The sequence below is a fragment of the Phyllobates terribilis genome, unplaced genomic scaffold, assembly GCF_046119375.1.
Source record: "Phyllobates terribilis strain yellow unplaced genomic scaffold, ASM4611937v1 Scaffold_5__5_contigs__length_657084704, whole genome shotgun sequence".
In the NCBI taxonomy this organism is placed as follows: Eukaryota; Metazoa; Chordata; class Amphibia; order Anura; family Dendrobatidae; genus Phyllobates; species Phyllobates terribilis.
The window spans coordinates 2,910,943-2,936,111 of record NW_027362765.1 but is presented as its reverse complement, the minus strand read 5'-3'; positions in this window follow the sequence as shown (position 1 = coordinate 2,936,111).

Here is a 25,169-nt window from a genome sequence, read left to right as displayed (position 1 = left end):
GCGTTTTTATTTTTTGGTCAATATGGTCGTGTGAGGGCTTATTTTTTGCGGGATGAGTTGTACTTTTGAACAACATTACTGGTTTTACCATATTGTGTACGGAAAACGGGAAAAAAAATCCAAGTACGGTGAAATTGCAAAAAAAGTGCAATACCACAGATGTTTTTTTTTTATTTTTTTTACCACGTTCACTGAAAGCTAAAACTGACCTGCCATTATTATTCTCCAGGTCATTACGAGGTTGTAGATACCAAACATGTATAGGTTCTTTTTTATTTAAGCAGTGAAAAAAAAATCTAAAAGTTTGCTAAAAAAAATAAATAAAATGGCGCCATTTTACAAGACCCGTAGCGTTTCCATTTTTCGGGATCTGGGGCCGGGTTTATTTTTTGCACGCCGAGCTGAAGTTTTCATTGATACCATTTTGGGGTAGATCCGATGTTTTGATCACCCGTTATTGCATTTTATTTCAATGTTGCGGCAACCAAAAAACATAATTCTGGCGTTTAGAATTTTTTTCTCATTACGCTGTTTACCGATCGGTTTAATTCTTTTTTTTATATTGATAGATCGGGCGATTCTGAACATGGCAATACCAAATATGTGTATGTGGGTGGTATTTTTAGAATTTTATTTTGAATGGGGCGAAAGGGGGGTGATTTAAACTTTTATATATATATTTTTTCTTTTTTTATATTTTTAAAAACATTTTTTTTTTTACACTTTTTGCTTGCTTCTATAGTCTCATTAGGAGGCTAGAAGCAGCAACTGTCCAATCACCTCTGCTACATAGAGGGAATGAGCAGATCAACTCTATGTATCAGAAATGCTCCTGTGCTATGAGCGCCGACCACTAGGTGGCGCTCATAGCGTCAGTACATGACAATCACTGGGGTCTGCTGCAGACCCAGGGTTTTCATGCCCACCCATCAGTGACCCGCGATTACATGACGGGGTCACCGATGGGCGGGGAAAGTGAAGCGCTTCCGGCGCGGTGCTGTTAAATGCCGCTGTCAGAGATTGACAGCGGCATTTAACATGTTAACAGCCGCGGGTGTATTGCGATTCCACCCGCAGCTGTTGGGGGCACATGTCAGCTGTATAAATCAGCTGACATGTGCCCGGTTCAGTGCGGGCTCAGCGCCGGAGCCCTCACTGAACCAGAGGTGATAGCCTAGTGCGTACTATTACGCCCCATGCTTTAAAGGGGTTAAATGGAGTATAATATTTGACAGCTCCCAAAAATTTCAGGATTTTTACGGCAGTGATATGGGATCACGTCTGATGACCACGGTTTTAGGCACTGGCCTTGTAGTGTGGTATTGGTCTGCGACCAAGTGTGAATAGGTTCAACAAAACACAGCTGGCAGACTTTAAATGGAGGGGAATATTTCGCACGCTCCACAAAATGTCACGATTATTAGGTAAGGTGTGTATAGGAAAATGTTATTTAAGGAAATAAAATGTACATTTTATTGGGGATTCCACCGCAGTCAGTGATTTTAGTCCAGTGTTTTCCTGTAACTCACATAGCAGTAGAAGACAAAGACAGAAACACAATACACAAATCCCCTGCAGTAAATAAACCGCAATAGTGCATGAAAATAACAAAGGGGACTTAGTTAACAGAATTTTGATCAAAATAATGCGAAAGCCATCCCGCATCATCACGACGACCCTTATGGGACAGTCCTAACTGTAATATTTAAAACCATACCGTTTGTCAAGTGGACACAGAGACAAGGGGCGCAAGATGCTTTCTGTGAGCTGGAAAGCTTATTCATCTTGCGCCCCATGTCTCCATTTCCACTGTTTTGGTTCAGTCTCTCTTACCTTATCCACATGTACGTCACTTGACAAACGGTAAAGTTTTAAATATTAGAGTTAGGACTGTCCCATAAGGGTCGCCGTGACGTGGCAGGATGGCTTTCGCATTATTTAGATCAAAATTCTGTTAACTAAGTACGCTTTATTATTTTCATGCACTATTGCGATTTATTTATTTACTGCAGGGTGTTTGTGTATTGTATTTCTGTCTTAGTTTTTTTTTCTGGTTAGTGGCCATGTGTGAACATGCTCTTACATGCTGCATGCACGACAATTTAAATTCCAGTTCAGGTCTCAAGGTTTTTTTCATATAGCAGCAGGTTATATGGATTAAAATAAAGGTTCATTTAAATAGCTGTCATGAATTATAACATGGGGCTGGGGGATATTTGCAGTCTGTGACTTTTTTGTTTAGTAATTTATTTCCTGAAGTGTAAACTTGATACATAAAACAGCAGTGTCCGTTATGATGACATCACAAAGCACATGACAGCACTGAGAACATGACATCATAGACCTCACATGAAATCATAACTGCTACAGAATGTACAAAGTTCTATTCCTGAGCCATCTTGTGTCACAGCTTGAAGAGGACCAGTCCAGGTAAGTAGCTTATCACTTAAAGGGATCACATCGGAAAGGGAGAAGGACTGGCTGCACAGCATTGTGTCACAGCACAAACAGCAGAGCAGGATCAGGAAGAGATCTGCAGTGTGCGCTGTATGGACTGTGTCCTCATCCCCATGATATTTTCACATGATTATTAGCTGCATTGTTTTCTTTCTTCCTGACCTTCCTCAAGGCAGTTCTGAGATCTGTGGAGTAACTATCATACTTCCGGCAATTATCAAGTGAGTAGACTTTTTGGGATTCAGCAAGAAGGTAGGTGTGCGTGCATGTGACTGTGTGTGTAGGCACAGCATTGAAGGTTTATGTGACCCCAGATCTAAAGGGAAGTGTGTCTGTGACCCCAGCACTAAAAAGATGTGTGTGTTAGAACCCTCCTGTTAGGTTTTTTTCTATTTTGCTGGTCACATGACCTTTTTTGCCTATTTAATCCTGCTCTGCCCTTCTGGCCTTGCTGGACTTCATTGTAATTTCTACTCTTTAGCTAGCCAGGTGCTTTGTTACCTTTCTCAGTCAGTTTAGCTTGGTCTTTTGACCTCTATGTTCTATGTTGTTTGTTTGTCTTTTTACTGCTACAATTTCTGCTAGGAGGTGTCCATCTTTCTCCCAGTCCCTAGTTCTTGTAGGGATCCCTCCCTCACATCTATAGGTCTTCGTTCAGACTAGCTGAGGACTTTAGCGGGTCTGATCGCAGGATCAGGTTCCCCGTTACATCGTAGGGATCTAGCGTAGTTCTATTGTAGGGACAGATCTCCTGTCTTTCCGTAGTGCTTGTAGCAGATCATAACAGTAAGTCCAGCCCAAAAATATCTCTAAGGAAAGACCTCTAGTTTCCATCATGGTGTCGGTTCAGGATTTGGCTCAACGCCTGCAGGGACTCTCTCTGGAGGTGGCCGAGCTCCAACAACACGTGAGTAGCTGATCTGGAGCTCATTTTGTGGAGCCAAAGGTACGATTGCCTGATTTATTTTTTGGTGAACAACAAGATTTTTTTTCCTTTAAAAATGCTTGTTTATTGTATTTTCGTTTGAGACCCAGATCCTCTGGTGATGAATCACAGCGCATAGGGTTCATAATGTCACTTTTGCGCAAAGAACCTCAGGGATGGGCCTTTTCTCTCCAACCTAGTGATCTGTGCTTTAGATTAGTGGATAGTTTTTTTTCTGCTTTGGGGATGTTGTATGATGATCCTGATCGTGTCTCATCAGCTGAGACGGAATTGAGACTTTTGAGGCAGGGATCAGGTAATGTGGAAAATTATTGTACTCACTTCCGTCGGTGGTCTGCTCAGGTGGGGTGGAACGATTCAGCTCTGAAAAGTTTGTTTCTTGCTGGGCTAGGTGAAAGGGTTAAGGATCTGCTGATTGCTTATCCTACACCTGGAAACTTGCAGGAGGCAATGCAATTAGCTATACGGGTGGACAGGAGACTGCGTGCAAGGGTTAATGAGAGTAAATCCTTTGCCATGTCAGCTCCGAGTCTTGAGAGGGTCTGTACTGACATTGGAGAGCCGATGGAGATTGGAGCGATGTCACCCCGCTCTCAGGAAAAAGACCGCAGGTTTTCTGAAGGTTTGTGCTTTTATTGCAGAAAATCTGACCATTTCATTAAGAACTGTGTGCTTCGTATGAACAAAGAAAAAAAAAAGGTCAGTTACGCCCGTATAGCCTGTTTAAACACTAAGGGGGTATTTCTTTCTGCTACTACTGCAGCTCAGGAAGAATTAATTGAATTTCGGGTATTTGTGGATTGTGGTTCTACTCTGAATGTGATTGATGGGGGATTCTTGGAAAAACCTAAATTAATACCCAAACCTTTGTCATCCCCTATTGCTGTGGTTTCTGTCGATGGCTCTCCCTTGAAATGTGTTACTCACAAGGTTTATGAATTTCCCCTCACTATTAATGGTATTCACCAAGAAAATTTAGATTTGGTGGTATTAAATAATTTGCCTTCTCTAGTAGTTTTGGGGTTACACTGGTTAAAATTGCACAATCCTGTACTGGATTGGTCAACTAATGAAATTAAGTCCTGGAGCCCTAAGTGTTATGACAAGTGTTGTAACGGGCGCATTGCTGCTGTGGATAAAGGGGAATTACCTGTACCTATTCAGGATTTTTGGAAAGTTTTTTCTGAGGAGGAGTCGCAAATTTTGCCTCCCCATAGAGACTATGATTGTACCATTGAATTTGTCCCTGGAGCGACTCTTCCTAAAAGTCGTTTATTTAATCTTACTATTCCTGAGAGAAAGGCTTTGGAGGAATACATACAGACGAGCTTGGCCGCCGGTCATATCAGACCCTCTAAGTCACCTGTGGCTGTTGGATTTTTTTTTTGTTAAAAAAAAGGACGGCGGTTTACGTCCTTGTCTGGACTTTCGCGAGATTAATAAAATTACTGTACGCAATCCCTACCCACTGCCATTGATTCCTGATTTGTTTAACTAGTTAGTGGGGGCCAAGTGGTTCTCTAAAATTGATCTCCGGGGGGCATACAATTTGTTGCGCATGAAGGAGGGTGATGAATGGAAGACTGCTTTTAACACTCCTGTGGGTCATTTTGAGAATCTGGTTATGCCTTTTGGTCTTACCAATGCACCAGCATTTTTTCAGAATCTTATAAATGACATCCTTAGACCTTTGATCGGCAAAAATGTGGGTGTGTATTTGGATGACATTTTGATTTATTCGCCTGATCTGGAGTCTCATTGGCGGAGCGTACGTGAGGTATTACAGTTATTAATTGACAATTCGCTTTTTCCTAAGCTAGAGAAATGTGAGTTCGCTGTACAGAGAATTAGTTTTTGGGCTACATTATCTCCAGCGAGGGTTTTGAGATGGACCCGGTTAAAGTTCAAGCTGTGCAGGAATGGCCTAGGCCTATTGGTTTGAAATCGATACAGAGGTTTTTGAGTTTCGCCAATTATTACAGAAAATTCATTAAAAATTTTTCTATTATTGTTAAACCACTGACCGATCTCACCAGGAAAGGTGCTAATACGGTTCAGTGGACTACTGAGGCCATTGAAGCTTTTGTGTTTCTAAAGGAGATGTTCAGCTCTGCCCCCATCCTTATGCAGCCTGATGTGACTAAGCCGTTTTTGATTGAGGTTGATGCTTCTTCTGTGGGGGTCGGTGCGGTGTTGTCTCAGGAAATCAAGGATGGAGTACATCCCTGTGCCTTTTTTTAAAAAAAAATTTCTGAGACTGAACTTAATTACGATATTGGTAATCGGGAATTGCTGGCTATTTAACTCGCATTTGAACACTGGCGTCATCTCTTGGAAGGTGCTGAATTTCCCATTCAGGTTTTCACTGATCATAAAAATCTGATCTATCTTGATGCTGCCAAGCGCTTGAATGCCCGTCAGGCTAGGTGGGCACTTTTTTTTTCGCGGTTTAATTTTTCTGTTATTTACATCCCGGGTACCAAGAATGTTAAAGCTGATGCTTTGTCTCGCAGCTTTTCTCCCATGGTCGGTGCTGAGGAGGAGAGCATTTTACAAGAAGGTGTTGTGATTGCTGCATTGGACTCCGTTTTGGAAGATGAGATTCTTAAAGTACAGGAGAATGCCCCATCTAACACTCCCCATGGGAGGTTGTTTGTGCCTAGGACCTTTAGGAGAGATTTGTTTGTTGAGTGTCATGAGTCTCGGTTGGCAGGTCATCCAGGAGTTTCTGAGACCAAGAGACTTGTGGGTCGCAGTTTTTGGTGGCCTGGATGGCAGAAGGAAGTCATTAAGTGGGTTCGTCAATGTACTGTGTGTGCTAGATCTAAGTCTTCTCATACTCCTGCTGTGGGGTTGCTTTGCCCTCTGGAGGTTCCTAGTGCACCTTGGACACATCTGGCTATGGACTTTATTACTGACCTTCCCTCCTCTGAGGGTTTCACGGTCATCTGGGTGGTCGTGAACCATTTTAGCAAGATGTGTCACTTGGTTCCCTTCATCAAACTGCCCTGCGCTAAGACACTCGCTAAGGCCTTTGTTAAGGAAATTGTCAGACTCCATGGTGTTCCTACTGACATTGTTTCTGATAGGGGACCTCAGTTGGTGGCTCGTTTTTGGCGTGCCTTTCGTGACAGGTTGGGAGTTCATTTGTCGTTTTCTTCTGGATATCATCCTGAGTCTAATGGCCAGACAGAAAGGAAGAATCAGGATGTTGAGCAGTTCTTGCGTTGTTTTGTGGCAGACAATCAAGAGGGGTGGTCTGAGTTTCTGCCGCTTGCTGAATTTGCTCTTAACAACCATACATCCTCTTCTGCTGGGTGTTCGCCTTTTTTGTTGTTCTGGGAGACATCCGTCTTTTGGGTCATTCTCCAAATTGGTATCGGCTGTGCCTGAGGAGGAGAGTTTTTCCGGTGATATGGAGAGAGTTTGGACGGATGTGCGTGTAATCTTCAGGAGGCTAACAAAAAATCTAAAAGGTACAGGAAACGTCAAGAGGTTTTGTTTACGGTTGGTGACATGGTTTGGTTGTACTCTAAGAATCTGTGGTTGAGGATTCCTTCTAAAAAATTGGGTCCCACGTTTGTAGGGCCCTTTAAGGTGCTTCAGGTAGTTAACCAATCTGCTGTTAGGTTGGAGATTCCCACCTCCTGGAAGATTAATCCGGTGTTTCATGTTTCTCTTTTGAAAAAAGCTGATGTATCAGATAGAGACGCCACTGCCACTGTTCCTCCGGTGGTGGAGCACGGGGAATATGAGATTTCCCGCATCCTTAATTCTAGACGGTATAGGGGGAGTTTGCAGTATCTCGTCGCTTGGAAGGGTTTCGGTCCCGAGGATAACTCATAGGTGAGGGCGGATGATGTTTCTGCTTCCAGACTTGTCAGAGAATTTCACAAGAGGTTTCCTGATAACCCTGGGCCTAGGGGATCTGGAGGATCCTCATAGAAGAGGGGGTACTGTTAGAACCCTCCTGTTAGTTTTTTTTCTATTTTGCTGGTCACATGACCTTTTTTGCCTATTTAATCCTGCTCCGCCCTTCTGGCCTTGCTGGCCTTCATTGTAATTTCTACTCTTTAGCTAGCCAGGTGCTTTGTTACCTTTCTCAGTCAGTTTAGCTTGGTCTTTTGACCTCTATGTTCTATGTTGTTTGTTTGTCTTTTTACTGCTACAATTTCTGCTAGGAGGTGTCCATCTTTCTCCCAGTCCCTAGTTCTTGTAGGGATCCCTCCCTCACATCTATAGGTCTTCGTTCAGACAAGCTGAGGACTTTAGCGGGTCTGATCGCAGGATCAGGTTCCCCGTTACATCGTAGGGATCTAGCATAGTTCTATTGTAGGGACAGATCTCCTGTCTTTCCTTAGTGCTTGTAGCAGATCATAACAGTGTGTCTGTGACCCCACCAATAAAGATGTGTGTCTATATGGCCCCATCAATAACAGGGAGGCTGTGTGATGGTTTGCGTGTCCCTGCACTAATGGGGTGTGGGCTTGTTTCCTCAAGACTGCAATACTGATGGGGTGTGTGCACGTGTGTTTGGCACACGTGTACATGTCCCCTGAAATGCAGCACTGAAGGGCTGTGTGTGTGGTTCCAACACTGAAGGTGTGTGTCTGTGTCTGTTTGTGTGACCTCAGCACCAAAGGGATGTGTGTCTGTGACCCCAGCAATAAAGATGTGTGTCTCTATGGCCCCATCAATAAAGGGGTGGCTGTGTGATGGTTTGTGTGTCCCTGCACTAATGGGGTGTGTGTTTGTGTCCTCAACACTGCAGCACTGAAGGGGTGTGTGCATGTGTGTTTGGCACACATGTACATGTCTCCAGAAATGCAGCACTGAAGGGCTGTGTGTGTGGTCCCAGCACTGAAAGTGTGTGTCTGTGTCTGTTTGTGTGACCTCGGCACCAAAGGGATATGTGTCTGTGACCTCAGAAATGAAGGTGTGTCTCTGTGACCCCATTAATAACGGGGTGGCAGTGTGATGGTTTGCGTGTCCCTGCACTAATGGGGTGTGTGCTTGTTTCCTCAAAACTGCAGCACTGAAGGGGTGTGTGCACGTGTGTTTGGCACACGTGTACATGTCCCATGAAATGCAGCACTGAAGGGCTGTGTGTGTGGCCCCAGCACTGAAGGTGTGTGTCTTTGTCTGTTTGTGTGACCTCAGCACCAAAGGGATGTGTGTCTGTGACCCCAGCAATGAAGGGGTTGTGTCTCTATGGCCCCATCAATAAAGGGGTGGCTGTGTGATGGTTTGTGTGTCCCTGCACTAATGGGGTGTGTGTTTGTGTCTTCAACACTGCAGCACTGAAGGGATGTGTGCACGTGTTTTTGGCACATGTGTACATGTCTCCAGAAATGCAGCACTGAAGGGCTGTGTGAGTGGCCCCAGCACTGAAAGTGTGTGTCTGTGTCTGTTTGTGTGACCTCAGCACCAAAGGGATGTGTGTCTGTGACCCCAGAAATGAAGGGGTGTCTCTGTGACCCCATCAATAAAGGGGTGGATGTGTGATGGTTTGTGTGTCCCTGCACTAATGGTGTGTGTGTTTGTGTCCTCAACACAGCAGCACTGAAGGGGTGTGTGCACGTGTGTTTGGCACACGTGTACATGTCCCCTGAAATGCAGCACTGAAGGGCTCTGTGTGTGGCCCCAGCACTGAAGGTGTGTGTCTTTCTCTGTTTGTGTGACCTCAGCAACAAAGGGATGTGTGTCTGTGACCCCAGCAATAAAGATGTGTGTCTCTATGGCCCCATCAATAACGGGGAAGCTGTGTGATGGTTTGCGTGTCCCTGCACTAATGGGGTGTGTGCTTGTTTCCTTAACACTGCAACACTGAAGGGGTGTGTGCACGTGTGTTTGGCACACGTGTACATGTCCCCTGAAATGGAGCACTGAAGGGCTGTGTGTGTGGCTCCAGCACTGAAGGTGTGTGTCTGTGTCTGTTTGTGTGACCTCAGCACCAAAGGGATGTGTGTCTGTGACCCCAGCACCAAAGGGCTGTGTCTCTATGGCCCCATCAGTAAAGGGGTGGCTGTGTGATGGTTTGTGTGTCCCTGCACTAATGGGGTGTGTGTTTGTGTCCTCAACACTGCAGCACTGAAGGGGTGTATGCACGTGTGTTTGGCACACGTGTACATGTCCCCTGAAATGCAGCACTGAAGGGCTGTGTGTGTGGTTCCAGCACTGAAGGTGTGTGTCTGTGTCTGTTTGTGTGACCTCAGCACCAAAGGGATGTGTGTCTGTGACCCCAGCACCAAAGGGCTGTGTCTCTATGGCCCCATCAATAAAGGGGTGGCTGTGTGATGGTTTGTGTGTCCCTGCACTAATGGGGTGTGTGTTTGTGTCCTCAACACTGCAGCACTGAAGGGGTGTGTGCACGTGTTTTTGTCACAGGTGTACATGTCCCCTGAAAAGCAGCACTGAAGGCTGTGTGTGTGGCCCCAGCACTGAAGGTGTGTGTCTGTGTCTGTTTGTGTGACCTCAGCACCAAAGGGATTTGTGCCTGTGACCCCAGCACTGAAGATGTGTGTTGATATGGCCCCATCAATAATGGGGTTGCTGTGTGATTGTTTGCGTGTCCCTGCACTAATCGGGTGTGTGTTTGTGTCCTCAACATTGTAGCACTGAAGGGGTGTGTGCACATGTGTTTGGCACACGTGTACATGTCCCCTGAAATGCAGCACTGAAGGGCTGTGTGTGTGGCCCCAGCACTGAAGGTGTGTGTCTGTGTCTGTTTGTGTGACCTCAGCACCAAAGGGATGTGTGTCTGTGACCCCAGCAATGAAGGGCAGTGTCTCTATGGCCCCATCAATAAAGGGGTGGCTGTGTGGTTTGTGTGTCCCTGCACTAATGGGGTGTGTGTTTGTGTCCTCAACACTGTAGCACTGAAGGGGTGTGTGCACGTGTTTTTGTCACAGGTGTACATGTCCCCTGAAATGCAGCACTGAAGGCTGTGTGTGTGGCCCCAGCACTGAAGGTGTGTGTCTGTGTCTGTTTGTGTGACCTCAGCACCAAAGGGATGTGTGTCTGTGACCCCAGAAATGAAGGGGTGTGTCTCTATGGCCTCATCAATAAAGGGGTGGCTGTGTGATGGTTTGTGTGTCCCTGCACTTATGGTGTGTGTGCTTGCTTTCTCAACACTGCAGCACTGATGGGGTGTGTGCACATGTGTTTGGCACATGTGTACATGTCCCCTGAAGTGCAGCACTGAAGGGCTCTGTGTGTGGCCCCAGCACTGAAGGTGTGTGTCTGTGTCTGTTTGTGTGACCCCAGCACCAAAGGGATGTGTGTCTATGACCCTAGCAATGAAGGGGCGTGTCTCTATGGCCCCATCAATAAAGGGGTGGCTGTGTGATGGTTTGTGTGTCCCTGCTCTAATGGGGTGTGTGTTTGTGTCTTCAACACTGCAGCACTGGAGGGGTGTGTGCACGCGTGTTTGGCACACGTGTACATGTCCCCTGAGATGCAGCACTGAAGGGCTGTGTGTGGCCTCAGCACTGAAGGTGTGTGTCTGTGTCTGTGTGACCTCAGCACCAAAGGGATGTGTGTCTGTGACCCCAGCAATGAAGGGGTGTGTCTCTATGGCCCCATCAATAAATGGGTGGCTGTGTGACGGTTTGCGTGTCCCTGCACTAATGGTGTGTGTGCTTGCTTACTCAACACTGCAGCACTGAAGGGGTGTGTGCACGTGTGTTTGGCACACGTGTACATGTCCCCTGAAATGCAGCACTGAAGCGTTCTGTGTGTGGCCCCAGCACTGAAGGTGTGTGTCGGTGTCTGTTTGTGTGACCCCAGCACCAAAGGGATGTGTGTCTATGACCCCAGCAATGAAGGGGTGTGTCTCTATGGCCCCATCAATAAAGGGGTGGTTGTGTGATGGTTTGTGTGTCCCTGCACTAATGGGGTGTGTGTTTGTGTCTTCAACACTGCAGCACTGAAGGGGTGTGTGCACGTGTGTTTGGCACAAGCGTACATGTCCCCTGAAATTCAGCACTGAAGGGCTGTGTGTGTAGCCCCATCACTGAAGGTGTGTGTCTGTGTCTGTTTGTGTGACCCCAGCACCAAAGGGTTGTGTGTCTGTGACCCCAGAAATAAAGGGGTGTGTCTCTGTGACCCCTTCAATAAAGGGTGGCTGTGTTATGGTTTGTGTGTCCCTGGACTAACGGTCTGTGTGTTTTTGTACCGAGCACTGCAGCACTGAAGGGGTGTGTGCACGTGTGTTTATTGTGTGTGTATAGAGGTGAGTATTTGAGTCTGTGTGTGTATGTATGTGTGTGTTGAAGTGAGTGTGTATGTGTGTGAATGTTCATGTATGTATTAAAGGTAACCCATCACTTCATTTCAGGCCCCTAAACCACCACCATTGTGAAATACCACTGTGTAATGAGTTTATAAAGATGCCCCTGTATAAATCATTCATTTCTGCATTGTGTAGAAAATGAGCTTATAATGAACCAACAGTTTATACAAGGACATATTTATTATTCTGTTGGTGCCTTGGTGGTGATTTCATTCCCAGTCCCCTTAAAGGGTTATTTGGGACTTAAGAATTGATGACCTATCTGTAAGATAGCTGATCAGTATGAGATCGGAGGGTCTGACACCTGGCACCCCCACGATCAGCTGAAATCTGCTCCGGCAGGTGCCAGACACATGAAAAGCATACTTGATAGGACTCTGCTTCTGGTCTATAGGACGCACCCAATACTGAGCAAGATTTTTTGTTGTTAAAAAGTGCGTCATATAGTCTAGAAAATACAGTTAATGACGGTCACTCTTTAACTAAGAAATGCATCTTAACTTATGAAGGACTATATCCGTCATAATTCTGCTCTCCGCATTTCTTGCAGGCTCACACGCCGAGTCTGCATCTTTCTCGGCAGATGATGGCTGTGTTATTCAGCAATCATATGCCTCTAACAGTTGCAGGTTGGGCGGAGCTCTGCCCACGACAGTTAGCCTATTAAATCTTGCTATCAGTGTGTGACAGCGGCATTTAATGTGCGCCAGCAGGGGGTACACCATTCCATCTCTTCATTGGCGCACCCGTGACTTGATCACTGAAGATCCCTGTGTCTGTCATCACTGGATTCCTGTGACAGCCAGCCTGTTGCTAGTGTTCATAGGAGACCGTGATTTCTGCTATATATAGCAATGCTGTATATAGCACAAGCAATCAGATGATTGCAGGTTCAAGCACCCTAAAGAGACGAACAATTACAGTGAAAAGTAAAAAAAAATGAAAAAAGTATAAAAGTTCAAATCATCCCAGTTTTCCCCCCATTAAAAATTAAGAAATATAAAACATTTAAAAAATACACATATTTGGTATCGCTGCGTTTGTAAAAGTCAGATCCATCAAAATATAAAATAAATTAATCCATTTAGTAAACGGCGTAACTAGAACATTACATAAAATGCCAGAATTACAGATTTTCAGTCGTTGCAACAAGAAAAAAATATATAATAACAGGCAATCAAAACATTGTATATACCCCAAAATGATATCAATATAACCATCAGTTTGTGGTGCAAAAAACTCGCCCTCACGCAGCCCCATTCCCGAAACATGAAAACGCCGCGGCTTTCAGATCCCGGAAAGTGGCGACACGAGCAAAATATTTTTATTATTTTTTTTTACCAATTTCTGAATTTTTTTTCATCACTTAAGTGACGATTTATAGGATTTATATTTAAGTAGAAGAGATGAAGCTTTACTACCTCCTGCTCCAGCTCCAGCACTTCACCGCTGCCGCTGATCTTTAGTCACTGGCTTCAAGGGTGACATCATGACTGCAGCTCTGCAGCCAATCACTTGGCTCAGTGGGCCACGCTGACAGAGCTTCTAAGCTCAGTGATTGGCTGCAGCAATGATGTGTGCTGAAGTTGAGCCATCACCCCTGCAGCCTGTCACAATAGAGCACAGGAAGCGCTGAAGATCCAGAGCTGGAGCAGCAGGAGAAAGTAAAGCTCTGTGTGTTTTCTCTACCACTGGGAACCTCCTATATATTACATAACAACATTCCTGAAAACCCCTTTAATCTGACTTTATAGAAAAAGTCTATATCCGGCTACTGTCCTCCCCTCATGAATCACAAAATATGCCAAGTGTGAACAACTCCTGTCCCCAAATGAGGACTTGCAGGAGATCAGTTGATAGTCGGGGGTCCGGCAGTGAACACCCTCTGCAATCAGCTGTGTTTTGCTGGACGTAGTGGCCTCTCCAGGACACATGGGGTATTACATGGTGCTCTTTCAGAATAATATGTAATATGTAATACATGATATCTTGACGTCTTCCAGAAGAAGATATTGGCAGACAGGTAATGACTTATTACCTACCAGCCATTGTCTCCTTTATCACTCGCTAGTTCTTATACACATTTGGATGATGTCACATCTTCGTTGGAAGCCGTATTAGGAACTTCCATCGCAGATTTTATCATACAGGACGAGTTCTCAGCCAACAGCTATTTGGCCATTGTTCACATGACGTAAGCCTATGTTATATACAGCAATATGCAGCAGGATACAAGAGATCCAGGGAAATATCCGATCGCCAGAAATTGGGTCAGGAAGGAATTTTTTTCCCCTCTGAATCAGAATTCTTTTGGGGGGTTTCTTTGCCTTCTTCTGGATCTTTGGGTTCCAATGACTCTCAGGTGGTCCCCAATGACCGCAGCTCGTTTTGTGGTCTCCACCGGGGCCAATCTGAGAGTGACTGTGACCATAGTTTAATTTCTTAAAGGACCAGTAATATTTTCATTACAATGTTGCTTATTGCTATTTCAATAAAAAAATTAATTATATATATATATATATTGTTTTGTGTGTTTTTCTCCTGGATTTCACCTTACTCAGTGAGAATGATAAGAGTAATCACAAAATATGGGGGCTCCAGACACAGAGAGAACTCTGGTACCAAATTCCATGACAATTGTTCTGGGGTTCAGTCTGTGATGGAGCAGTAACATTGTATCCAGGACGTCGTACACACCATGCTACAGAAAGAAGACTGAAGAACGGGACGCAGCCGCAGAATACAGGAGACACAGGGTCTTGTGTAACAGTAAAAAACAGGAAAGATGTTCAACAAGTGGCCGGGGGGCTCCAGGACCAAACCAGGAGGGAGGCCTCAGTCATCAGTGGCCAATATTCCCATGAAGTGGCCACATTTACCAACCGTTCTGCAGCCACTCGTTTACCTTTGTCCAACACCTCCGTCGCTCCTTGCAGTTATTAGGCCACCACTGAAATGCTTTTCTGACTACACACAGACACGTACATAGAAACCGTGCATGCCGCCATCACCGTCCACAACCAGAGTCCTGGTCCAGACCAGTGGCCTTTCCAATTCAAGTCTACTTGGGTTTAAACAAGGGTCCTGTCTCTAAGAGAACCATGTGCTTGCCACTTGGAACAGCAGTAATACAGTAACACCTGGTTAATATTCTTCGGGCACAGAGATGCACAGACAGTGAACCCTCTTAAAAAGAAGAATTGGACTGACATTCCCTAAGCAATAAGTACCCACACAATTGGAGGGACAGATTGCTAGCCCTTGCTGCACCATGGTGTATGCCCAGTGGTGGCCACTCTTAGTCTAAGTTGGCTCTTCAGATTGCATGGTGATAAAGAACCTGAGGGCCATATACCTTCAAGAAAAAGATCTCATAAGGACACGTTGCCTTGAATTGTGAAGAACACAATAATGTTTCCATACAATTCTATTGTGTTCTATTCAGGATATATTAAAAAAAAGTCTGGTCCTTAGAAGTTATAAAATGAGGTCAATACAACCTCAGGTGAACAACGACACATCACAAATTACACCAGGTCATCGAATATTTACCAAAAAATAGACTTAAATGCAGAAACAGTGTGTGAAAAATTAAAGGGGTTGTCCAATGAAAACAAGCTCCAATCTACAGGAACCTTCATCCCCTTTAGATTGGAACGGTGGTCCGCATGCTAAAATGCTGCTCCATTCATTCTATATGAGGCGGCCATGAAGTGCGCCCGACTTTTTTGACTGATGAGACAGAGTGGCCTTACAGAGAAGGGTCCTTGGATTGGACGCCGAGTTACGGACCCCAAAGCAGCACTGAATATGATGTACTAGTGGGAGTCACGAGTGCAAGGGTTGAAGGGCGCCAGTAGTGGAAGACATAGTGCGCGAAACCGAAGAACAAGTAAGCAGACCTGCTGATCAGCACTGCAGTGCCGAGGCCGAGTTATGGCGAAATAGGGAGCGACAGTGCGCCTCACCAGTCCTGGAGTATATTACACAGGAAGGAGACTGTGTGGAAAATGCTTCATACTGTAAAGGAAACCTCCAGAACACTTTGTGCCCATATCCCTTGTATGCCGGGACGTTGCTAGGGTCCTAAAAGATCAGGGGCCAAAGCCCCAAAGTAGGTGTTTCCCCATACAACCTCCCCGCCACTTAAAAGATTACCTATAGATATATAATTACAGTACACCATTGATGCTAACCTAAAATACACAACTGAAAGACCAATATTCCCAAAATTACTTCTATACAAGGCAATAATAATCCCGCTACACAATGCCCTCTACCATCAACACTACACAGTGAGTACATAGTATTATGATAAGACCATTGCCTCTACATAAAAAACACACTGTACAAAGACCATCTGACTTCTCACATTTCCAGCACCGTCCCCATCTATTCCCACCCTGCACAACCTCCCCATGCTGCCTGCTCCTCCGACATGGAATAGGAACCTCAATACTTCAAAAATTATGTCATTACTATGATTACCCTCCACCCATTAATGCTACAAAGACTGTGTGCCAGATAGAGGGGACCTATAAAAATAATAGCGTCCCATAGAAAGTAGTAAAGACCCCACTGTGCTACCTAGCAAGTAATAATGCCAGATATGCTCTTATGAAAGTTTCAATATCTGAAGTGTTCCCTCCAAGCAACAAATACCGTTGAGTATCCCCTTTAAGTAATAATGCCCCCTTAAAGCCACAATCAAACTACACCCAACTACAAAGTTCTTCTTCAAGTCTATGGACGATGATTTCGGGGTGGTGAAAGAAGAAATTTCTGATGATGCACCCATTTAAAAGAAATAATGTCCTGAGTGCCCCCATAGCACCCTGTATATTGTATGATAGTCCCACAGCTCACTACACACTGTATGATGGTCCCCACAGCTCCCTATGCACTGTATGATGGTCCCCACAGATCCCTATACACTGTATGATGTTCCCCACAGCTCCCTACGCACTATATGATGGTCCCCACAGATCCCTATACACTGTATGATAATCCCCATAGCTACCTATACCCTGTATGATGGTCCCCACAGCTCCGTATGCACTGCATAATGGTCCCCACAGCTCCCTATGCCCTGTATGATGGTACCCACAGTTCCATATGCACTGTATCATGGTCCCCACAGCTACCTATGCACTGTATGATGGTCCCCACAGCTATCTACGCTCTGCATGATGGAACCCACAGCTACCTATGCACTGTATGATGGTCCCCACAGCTATCTACGCTCTGTATAATGGTCCCCACAGCTCACTATGCTCTGTATGATGGTCCCCACAGCTCCTTAGATACTGTATGATGGTCCTCATACTTCCCTATACACTGTATGATGGTCCCCACAGCTCCCTACACACTGCATGATGGTCCCCACAGCTCCTTAGATACTGTATGAGGTCCCCACAGCTCCCTAGACACTGTATGATGGTCCCCACAGCTCCCTAGACACTGTATGATGGTCCCCACAGCTCCCTATGCTCTGTATGATGGTCCCCACAGCTCCCTACGCTCTGTATGATGGTCCCCACAGCTCCCTACGCTCTGTATGATGGTCCCCACAGTGCCCTATGCACTGTATGATGGTCTTCACAGCTCCCTAAGCATTGTATGATGGTCCTCATAGCTCTCTACGCACTGTATGATGGTCCCCGCAGCTCCTTAAGCACTGTATGATGGTACCCACGGCTCCTTATACACTGTATGATGGTCCCCACGGCTCTTTATGTACTGTATGATGGTCCCTGCAGCTCCCTACGCTCGGTATGATGGTCCCCACAGCTCCCTATGCACTGCATAATGGTCCCCACACCTCCCTATGCCTGTATGATGGTCCCCACATCTCCCTATGCACTGTATGATGGTCCCCACAGCTCCTTAGGCACTGTATGATGGTCCCCACAGCTATCTATGCACTGCATAATGGTCCCCACAGCTCCCTATGCACTGCATAATGGTCCCCACAGCTCCCTATGCACTGCATAATGGTCCCCACAGCTCCCTATGCCCTGTATGATGGTCCCCACATCTCCCTATGCACTGCATAATGATCCCCACAGCTCCCTATGCACTGTATGATGGTCCCCACATCTCCCTATGCACTGCATAATGGTCCCCACAGCTCCCTATGCACTGTATGACGGTCTCCACAGCTCCCTATGCATTGTCTGATGGTCCCCACAGCTCCCTATGCCCTGTATGATGGTCTCCACAGCTCCCTATGCATTGTCTGATGGTCCCCACAGCTCCCTATGCCCTGTATGATGGTCCCCACAGCTCCCTATGCACTGTATGATGGTCTCCACAGCTCCCTATGCATTGTCTGATGGTCCCCACAGCTCCCTATGCACTGTATGATGGTCTCTACAACTCTTTATAACTGGCATGATGGTCCCTACAACTCCCTATATCCTGTATAATGGCACTCACAGCCCCATATATACAGTGCTGTATGATGGCCCCCGCAGCTCAATATATACTGTATGATGGCCCCCACACCCACTTGTACACTATATTATGGCCCCTACAGCTCCCTTTATACTGTATGATGGCCCCACAGCCCCTTATAAACTGTATTCTGGCACCCACTCCCCATTTTATATAATATGATGGCCCCACTGCCCCTCATATATAGCATGATGACTCCCATAGCCCCTTATAGTATGATGGCACCCACACCCCTTATATATACAGGTGCATCTCACTAAATTACAATATCATCAAAAAGTTTATTTATTTTAGTTCTTCAATGCAGAAAATGAAACTCATATATTATATAAAGTCATTACAATCAAAGTGATCTATTTCAAGTGTTTATTTCTGTTAATGTTGATGATTATGGCCAGGGGCGCACATAGAAATCATGAGACCCCATAGCAGAAGCTCTAATTGGACCCCCCCCACCAAAAAAATAAAGAAATATTTGTCTGTGTCACAGAAGAGCCGATCTCACAACTTTCCAGCCTTTACTTCGCTTTTTCTAATTTTCCTCCTACTGAAGTCCTACATCCCTCTTTCATTGCCCCCATGAAGTATGATGCCAATAAAAGTGTCCCCCAAACACAGTATGATACCCCCATGGTGCATTCCTCCACATTAGCCTCTACATGAACAGTATAATGACCTTATTGTACCCCACTTCAACTCCCAAGGCAAAGTATGGTGACCCTAACACAGTATGATTCCTCCAACTGTGACTCCCACACAGCCCTCCATACAGTATAATGGCCTACATACAGTACAATGGCCCACACTAGCCCTCCAAACAGTATAATGGCCCCACACAGCCCTCCATACAGTATAATGGGCCTACATACAGTATAATGGCCCACACTAGCCCTCCAAACAGTATAATGACCCCACACAGCCCTCCAAATAGTATAATGACCCCACACAGCCCTCCATACAGTATAATGGGCCTACATACAGTATAATGGCCCACACTAGCCCTCCAAACAGTATAATGGCCCCACACAGCCCTCCAAACAGTATGATGGACCACACACAAACCTTCACACCGTATAATTGCTTTCATACAGTATAACGGCCCCCCCGTATAGCCCTCAAAATATCATAATGGCCCCACATAGACTTCCATATAGTATAATATGCCACCGATAATCCTCCATATTGTATAATGCACCCTCCAAAATCCTCCATATAGTATAATGCACCCCCCCATAATCCTCCATATAGTATAATGAACTTCCCATGGTCCTTGATAGAATATAATGCACTCCCCATAGTCCTCCATACAGTATATTTCACACCCCAAAGGGTAAAATGCAGCCCCCATATAGTATAATGCACCACACAGTCCTGCAGTATTATGGGAACCACGTACTCACTGATTTTAAAATACCGTATGTTTTAAATAAGACGACCCGAGTATAAGCCGAGGCCCTTAATTTTACCACAAAAAAACTGGGAAAACGTATTGAGTTGAGTATAAGCCTAGGGTGGGAAATGCAGCAGCTAGTGGAAAATTTCACCATCCTGGTATGTATGGCTCCCTCATCACCAATCCTGGTATGTATGGCACCCCTCATCCCCCAATCCTGGTACATATGGCACCCCTCATCCCCCAATCCTGGTATGCATGGCCACCCCTCATCCACCAATCGTGGTATACATAGCACCCCTCATCCCCCAATCCTGGCATGCATGGCCCCCCCCTCATCCCCCAATTCTGGTATGCATGGTCTCCTCATCCCACAATCCTAATATGAATGGTCTCCTCATCCCCCAATCCTGGTATGTATGGCCTCTTCATCCCCCAATCCTGGTATGCATGGCCTCTTCATCTCCCATTCCTGGTATATATGGCTCAGCCAACAGCTATTTGGCCATTGTTCACATGACGTAAGCCTATGTTATATACAGCAATATGCAGCAGGATACACGAGATCCAGGGAAATATCCGACCACCAAAAATGGGGTCAGGAATGGTATGTGTGGCCTTCTCATCCCCCAATCCGGGTATGTGTGGCCTCCTCATCCCCCAATCCTGGTATGCATGGCCCCCTCATCCCGCAATCCTGGTATGCATAGCCCCCTCATCCCCCAATCCTGATATGGCCTCCTCACCCCCCAATCCTGGTATGTGTGGCCTCCTCATCCCCCACTCCTGGTATGTGTGGCCTTCTCATCCCCCAATCCTGGTATGTGTGGCCCCCTAATCCCCCAATCCTGGTATGCATGGCCCCCTCATCCCCCAATCCTGGTATGTATAGCCTCCTCACCCACCAATCCTGGTATGTGTGGCCCCATCACTGCACACACAAAAAATAAACACTTATACTCACCTTCCTTCCTCACCTCTGCTCCAGAGCTGCTGTGTTCTGTCTGCCAGCAGCTCATGTTGGTATCTGAGCAGCGCAAGCTCTCTGTTGTCGAGGTGAGCTGCTGCTGCTGCCGGCATATTCACTCCTCTCCACGCCGGGACTATGAGCGTTGACAAGCGTGAATATGCATTCTCTTTAGTAGCGGGCACTGTAAGCAGGAGCCACGGCTCAGCGCTTCTCCGTGCCCGCTACTAAAGAGAATGAATATTCCCTCTTCTCCACGCCCATGGAAGTGGAGAAGAGGGAATATTCATGTCCCTTTAGCAGCGGGCACACGTGGTAGCTACAGCAGCCGCTACTGCGTGTGCCCGCTCCTCCGCCGCAACCTCCCACCCCCCCAATACTCACCTATCCTCCTCGCTCCCCCGAGGCTCACGGGCCCCATAGCAGTGGTGTGGCCTGCCACCATTGGCGGTACACCACTAATTATGGCATACAGCCAATGAAATCACAAAAGTCATTATCTCAGTAAATTAAAATACTTTATAACATCAGCTTGAAAAATGTTTTTAAAATCCGAAATGTTGTCCTCCTGAAATGTATGTTCAGTAAATGCACTCAATACTTGGTCAGGGTTCCTTTTGCATCAATTTCTGCATCAATGCGGCGTGGCATGGAGGCGATCAGCCTGTGGCTGCTGAGGAGTTATGGAAGCCCAGGTTGCTTTGATAGCAGCCTTCAGCTCGTCTGCTTTGTTGGGTCTGGTGTCTCTTATCTTCCTCTTGACAATACCCCATAGATTCTCTATAATAGATTCTCTATGGGGTTAAGGTCATGTGAGTTTGCTGACCAATTAAGCAGAGTCATACTGTTGTTTTTAAACCAGGTATTGGTACTTTTGGCAGTGTGGACAGGTGCCAAGTCCTGCTGGAGAATGAAATTTCCATCTCCAAAAAGCTTGTCGGCAGAGGGAAGCATGAAGTGCTGTAAAATGTCCTGGTAGACGGCTGCGCTGACTTTGGTGTTGATAAAACACAGTGGACCTACACCATGGCTCCCCAAACCATCACTGATTGTGGAAACTTCACACTACACCTCAAGCAGCTTGGATTGTGGCCTCTTCACTCTTCCTCCAGACTCTGGGACCTTGATTTCCAAAGGAAAATTGGAACTCTGGGACCTTGTGGATGGTGTCAATGACTGCCTTCTTGACATTTGTCAAGTCAGCAGTCTTCCCCATGATTGTGGAGCCTACTGAAACAGACTATGGGACATTTTTAAACACTTAGGAAGCCGTTGCAGGTGTTTTTTGTTAATTATTCTAATTTACTGAGATAATGACTTTTGTGTTTTCATTGGCTGTAAGCCATAATCATCAACATTAACAGAAATAAACACTTGAAATAGATCCCTCTGTCTGTAATGACTCTATATAATATATCAGTTTCACTTTTTGCATTGAAGAACTCAAATAAATTAACTTTTTGATGATATTGTAATTTAGTGAGATGCACCTGCATATGATGACTGTTGCCCCCAGTGGAATATATGCGGTGTCTATTTTGGGATATTTTAGTACACCCATGATGATACTATAGACAGCCATTATACCTGGAATGGCCTCTTCCTTGCGTGCCTTGCTTTTTGTCGCTTACATGTCTAACAATCACATATGTGTTGTGTCCCTTCCCCCATCATCCTATTGTTCTATTGCTGAATAAATAGGATAGATTTTATACTCCCTGGACTCCTTTGATGGTCTTTTACCCTGCGGGGTTTTCTTTCATATATGGACTCGCTGTGTGGTGGTGAGGGTAGAGGACATTGTGTAGCAGGATCATTTTGGCCTTGTATAGTAGTAATTTTGGGAATATTGGTCTTTGTATAGTGTATTTTAGATTAGTAACAGTGGTGTACTGTAATTATATATGTATAAATCCTCTTTTAAGTGGCAGGGAGGTTATATGGGGAAACATGTACTTTGGGGCTGGGGTCCCTGATCTCTTAGGACCCCAGCAACGCTCCTGCACTGGGGAAAAGCAGGGTCTGGAGGCCACTTTAATATGATCATTTTATGGATATGACGCCAAAGAAACTAACGAAGTGCTTTGCAAAGTGCCATAATTTTCACAATTCTGAAAAAAAATTGTAAGTTTAGTTCCACTATAAGTGATGTTAATTCTCTTATGAGAGCTAACCTGAGACAATTTATCAATGCGGTGTGTGAATTGTCACATTAAGCTTTGCTACATCTATACATAGTGAAGTTCAGGATCAAAATGCTGCAGGTCCCATCTCTTCTACAGAACAATCCCATGGAAATAAAGCCGATCATTTTATCAGATGGGATCATTAGAACTTACCTGGTTGGATCCTTTGTTTCTGGTGGTTTCTTTCCCAGGTCGTCATTAAGGCCCTTTACAATAAGCTTCAAAAACTCATCGGACTTTCTGAATCTTTCAAGCGTTTTCTCCATCACAGAAAGGACAGAAAGGAGGCGCTTATCCTGGCAGAAGAGAATCACAGATATATTGTTCTACATCTCCCAGATGTTTGGATTTATCTACAGACTAATGATTAATCTCGCATGAAGAATGAGAATATTATAACAGATCACAATTTTGGGGTAAAATTATTCAATTTAAAAAAAAAAAATATATAGTAATTACATTATTCTGACAAGACCAATTTTTTGTTTTTTTCCTCCCCTTTTTCCCAAAAAATATAACTTTGTTTCTTCATTCACAAAGACGGAGGGCTTGTGTTTTGTGGGACTAGTTGTTGTTTGGAACGACAACATTCAATTTAGCACATAAAGTATTGAAAAATGGGGAAAAAAATCAAAGTAAGGTTATTATTTTTGTTTGTTTGGGGTTTTTTTATGAACATTTAAAATAAAATGTGGTTTGTGAGACCATTTTCATCTTGCGAAGACCTAATTTTATAAAATGATCCCATTGATGGAGTTGTCGGCTTCTTCTTGTGGAGAGATCAGTAGTTACAAGTTTCTGATTGCATTTTTGGGAGGGTAGTAGAGTGACCCCAAAAACCACAACCACAACCATGGCACTTTACTGTCCTTTACAGCATTGACCCGACGTGTAATAGATTTATATATAATGAAAGATTGTACTTATGTCAATGCAGCAGAAACAAATATTGTTTCACGCTTTTTCTTTTTTATAGTTGGCCAGAAAACTGCAGAACCTTAAGCAGAAAATGACATGAATGAGAACATCTGCCCGGCTTGTACCGGATCCGGGGGTGTTACGTACAAGGCGAAGGTCCCAGAATAAGGATTTGCTTCATTTTGGTGCAGAGTTTCTAGTAGGTTCTGGTTACTACTGTTACAGGCAGATGCCGTCTGCATAATACAGCCAGCACCGCCTCAACCCCCTCCATGCATGTGGACCCCGGCACAAACACTCAGGTACATCCTTTTATGCTAAGACATTAATAATTCTACAGTTATCACACACAACTTATATACAGAAACCTCCCAACCGTCCCCGATCCAATGGGACTGTCCGGCTGTCGCTGGAGGTCGGGGCTATGTCCTGACGAGCTGTGTTCTGTCAGGACAGTTTGTGTAGTACAAGAACGTCTCATGCCGTGCTGCTGTGATCGCTCCTGGAGAGGGGCAGCATCCGCTCCGCACGCCTCGTACACGCCCGGCTCCGCACGCCTCGTACACACACGGCTCCGCTCCCTACTCCTCGCACACACGCGGCTCCGCTCCGCACGCCTCGTAAACACGCGGCTCCGCTCCATACACACACGGCTCAGCTCCGTACGCCTCGTACACGCCCGGCTCCGCTCCGTACGCCTCGTACACGCGCGGCTCCGCTCCGTACGCCTCGTACACGCGCGGCTCCGCTCGCCTCGTACACGCGCGGCTCCGCACACCTCGTACACGCGCGGCTCCGCTCCGTACACACACGGCTCTGCTCCGTACACCTCGTACACGCGCGGCTCCGCTCCGTACACCTCGTACACGCGCGGCTCCGCTCCGTACACCTCGTACACGCGCGGCTCCGCTCCGTACACCTCGTACACGCGCGGCTCCTCTCCGTACACCTCGTACACGCGCGGCTCCTCTCCGTACACCTCGTACACGCGCGGCTCCTCTCCGTACACCTCGTACACGCGCGGCTCCGCTCCGTACACCTCGTACACGCGCGGCTCCGCTCCGTACACCTCGTACACGCGCGGCTCCGCTCCGTACACCTCGTACACGCGCGGCTCCGCCCCGTACACCTCGTACACGCGCGGCTCCGCCCCGTACACCTCGTACACGCGCGGCTCCGCCCCGTACACCTCGTACACGCGCGGCTCCGCCCCGTACACCTCGTACACGCGCGGCTCCGCTCCGTACACCTCGTACATGCGCGGCTCCGCTCCGTACACCTCGTACACACGCGGCTCCGCTCCGTACACCTCGTACACACACGGCTCCGCTCCCTACGCCTCGTACACACGCGGCTCCGCTCCCTACGCCTCGTACACACGCGGCTCCGCTCCGTACACCTCGTACACGTGCGGCTCCGCTCCGTACACCTCGTACACGCATGGCTCCGCTCCGTACACCTCGTACACGCGCGGCTCCGCTCCGTACACCTCGTACACGCGTGGCTCTGCTCCGTACACCTCGTACACACGCGGCTCTGCTCCGTACACCTCG